At 32.8% G+C, this 3,736-nt stretch overlaps 1 pseudogene across 1 annotated transcript; it reads left to right on the forward strand.

The window, feature by feature from the left end:
- Nucleotides 1-2,618: 2,618 nt before the first annotated feature.
- LOC111537216 lies at nucleotides 2,619-3,105 on the forward strand (annotated as a pseudogene). The gene has a single exon (XR_002729942.1). The product of XR_002729942.1 is annotated as a 40S ribosomal protein S15a pseudogene (transcript).
- The last annotated feature ends 631 nt before the right edge of the window (nucleotides 3,106-3,736 follow it).

Genomic DNA, 3,736 nt, shown 5'->3' on the forward strand with positions numbered 1-3,736 from the left:
TAATCTGGTATTTCATTTCTGAAATCCTTAGTATTTTCTATGTATTGAATCCCATCATCTACAAATAAAGCAATTTTAATTATTTCTTTCCTATCTGTTGCTTCTAATGTTTTGTTTTTGCCTTATTGAATAGGTTGGAACAGTGTTGAATAAAAGTGGGGGAATACATATCCTTGGCCTATTCCTAGTCTTGGGTAACAAGCATTCGGCTCTTCATAATTAAGGTTTTTTAAAAAAGATTTTTTTTTTATTATGTAAGTTTTTCTCCATTCCTAGTTTGCTGAAAGTTTTTATCATGAGCAGGTGTTAAATTTTGTCAACTATTTTTCATTTGTTCCTATTAAAATGGCCTTACAGTATTCTCTTTCATACTATTAACACAGTAAATTACACTGATAGGTTTTCATATGTTTAATCTTAATTAGTTGTGATTTTATTATTCCTTTTACAAATTGCTAAATTTGTTTCGATCATATTTTGTGATAGATTTTTGTGTTTCTGTTTGTGAAGTTAGTTGTAATTTTTGTGTTATCCTTGTCTGTTTTTCCTTTTTTAAATATTAGGGTAATATTGTTCTCATAAAATGAGTTGAAAATGTTTTTCTCCCCTGTTTCGTGAGTTTGTGTAAGGTTGACATTATTTCTTCTTTAAGTGTTTGATATAAATAAACAACGAAGCCATATGTATCTGCAATTATTTTCATGAAAGGTTTTTTACTATCAGTTGAATGTCTTTCAATGAATATTCAATGACTGTGAATACAAAATATTAGGATATTCATATTTTCTATTTCACATGTGTCAATCTGGTGTTTTGTAAATTATTTTTGTCTAGTATTAATATAGGTACTTTAGCTTTCTCATACTTATTGTTTTCATGGTGTATCAATTTCTGTCTTTTTACCTTTACCTTACTTGTGTCTTTATGTTTAGATTGTTGTAGACATAATACAGCAGAATCTTGCTTTTTATCCAGTCTGCCTTTTAATTATAGTGTTTAATCCATTTACTTTCAATGTAATAATTGATATGGTTATTACTGGCTCTATCATTTTACTGTGTTTTCTCTTTAAAATATCTCTTCTTTGTCCTCTTTCGTTTGATTTTTTATTAAGGATTTTTGTTCAATTCTATCTCTTCTTCTTCTTTGCCTTTTTAGTAAGCAAAATAAAAACAATGAGTAATTGTCTTAGGGGATTATAACGTGCTTCAAAAGCTGACTCTAGTCTACTTTGAATTAGTATGATTCTATTTCAAGTATCGTGGAAAAGCCATATAATAATATACTTACTTTTACTCCTTCCCATCATTTGTGTTATTTGCTGTCATATTTTTTACATTCACATATGTATTCAGCCCCGTAATACGTATTATTATTTTCTCTTTAAATATTCAAATTTTGTCACTTAGAATTTTTATTTTATATTTACTAAAATAGTTCTTCTAACATTTTTGACACATTTCATTCTTGTAAAAACATGAGAAGAAAATGTAAGTAAAATAAATTAGTTGAGGAATCCAATGTAATAACTACATCCCAGCTGCCACCTGGTTGACAGCGATATTAAAAACCATTCTTATTTCAAAGATGTTAAAACGTGATATAACTGGGTATGGTGCCTTGTACCTGTAATCTCAGCTACTTGGGAGGATTGCTGAAGCTCAGTAGTTTAAGACCACCCTAGGCAACATAACAAGACATTATTTCAAAAAGGAAGTAAAATAATATAAACATAAACTCCTGTGTACCCATCATCTTGCTTAAAAAAATAGAACAATTCTCAACACTATCGAAGTTCCTGTGTATTCCTCCCTGATCCCATCTCTTTCCTTTCACTCAAGAGAAAACCACTAGCTAGATGTTGTATTTATCATTCTCTTGCATTTTTCTATAGTTTTAATAAATATGTACTCAAAAATATAATAGGTGTTGTTCTTGAACTATTTTACGATATGACTATAACATGTATTCTGTGATTTGCTTTTTGTAAATTCAATATTATGCGAGAATCATCTATACTAATATCCATTTTTATTATTTGTTTTCACATCTGTATAGTATTTCACCATATGCATATGTCCAAATTCATCTATGCTGCTTTTGATGGACATTAAGGAATGTTTGTAGTATTTTGTTATTACAGATTATTTTGCTGTAAATATTCTTATCTCCTAGAACATTTTTGAGAGTTTCTCTGGATTATAACCAATGGGTGGGACTGCTAGGCCTAGATGATAAGAGTTGTCAACTCTGATTGCCATCAAAATCTGCTGCATCCTTCTCTCTCCCCTGAATATTTTTGCTTGATTTATAGGCTTGGCTAAATATCTATGTTCAGGAACCTTTAATTTAAAAAAAGAAAAGAAGAGGAAAATGAAAAGAAAGAGGTAATGGTTCTTTCTAGCCTGAAATCTGGATTTTTTTCAGACATAGTTTTGGGAAAAACTTTGGGAACCAAAGCCAGAAAGAGAATAAGACAAAGAAAGTCATTGATATTGTCTCTGTTGGGTATAGGTGTGAGGTGGGGCTGCACTTGGAGAGTGCAGCATAGTTGAAATCACAGAAGCTACTAAGAAGTCACTACTAGATTTGGGGACATAAAAATTCAAACAAGCTCTCTTTCCGCCATCTTTCCGGGCTGCCACAATGGTGCGCATGAATGTCCTGGCTGATGCTCTCAAGAGCATCAACAATGCCGAAAAGAGAGGCAAACGCCAGGTGCTTATTAGGCCGTGCTCCAAAGTCATCGTCCGGTTTCTCACTGTGATGATGAAGCATGGTTACATTGGCGAATTTGAAATCATTGATGATCACAGAGCTGGGAAAATTGTTGTGAACCTTACAGGCAGGCTAAACAAGTGTGGAGTGATCAGCCCCAGATTTGATGTGCAACTCAAAGATCTAGAAAAATGGCCGAATAACCTGCTTCCATCCCGCCAGTTTGGTTTCATTGTACTGACAACCTCAGCTGGCATCATGGACCATGAAGAAGCAAGACGAAAACACACAGGAGGGAAAATCCTGGGATTCTTTTTCTAGGGATGTAATACATACATTTACAAATAAAATGCCTCATGGACAAAAAAAAAAAAAAAAAAAAAAAAATTCAAACAAAAGAGAGCATTTCATTTTTATGAAATTTAAACTGTGTCGAGAAAGCTGAAATCGGCTGTCTTAAGATGCTTTCCTGAACCCTAGTCACTATTAAAACTTCCTGTTCGGTTTCCTATTTAACAGACTTCAAAGGTAACTATCTTCTTGGTCTAAGTTATCACAGCACCAGGAACTTCAGCCTTTCGCTCTTTTTCCTTCATGACGACTTCCATATTGTTCCTTTAATAATCTTAGCCATGTCCATCTCTCCACTGTGTGTTGCAATTACTGATTTTATAGTACGATTGGCTTTAAATTTTCTCAAGAAAGACTTTTTCATACTAGAGCTCTTAAAGAATCTGAACTAGTTGTAGATTGGCTCTTCTCCAATACCTCAGATGTGCTATACTGCTTTGCAGTGGATCTTTGCAGTGGGTGCTTTTGTAGGGGAAGGAGCAGTGCCTGCTGGCCCTGTACTGCACTACCTTTTTCCTTTTAGTTTTCTCTAGTAGTTCCATGATATATTAGTCATGGTTCTCTGTAGAGGGACAGAACAAATAGTGTGTGTGTGTGTGTGTGTATGAGTAATATAGGATATATATATATATATATATGAGTTTATATATATAAATATATATAATAT

The sequence above is a fragment of the Piliocolobus tephrosceles genome, chromosome 14 (genome assembly GCF_002776525.5).
Source record: "Piliocolobus tephrosceles isolate RC106 chromosome 14, ASM277652v3, whole genome shotgun sequence".
In the NCBI taxonomy this organism is placed as follows: Eukaryota; Metazoa; Chordata; class Mammalia; order Primates; family Cercopithecidae; genus Piliocolobus; species Piliocolobus tephrosceles.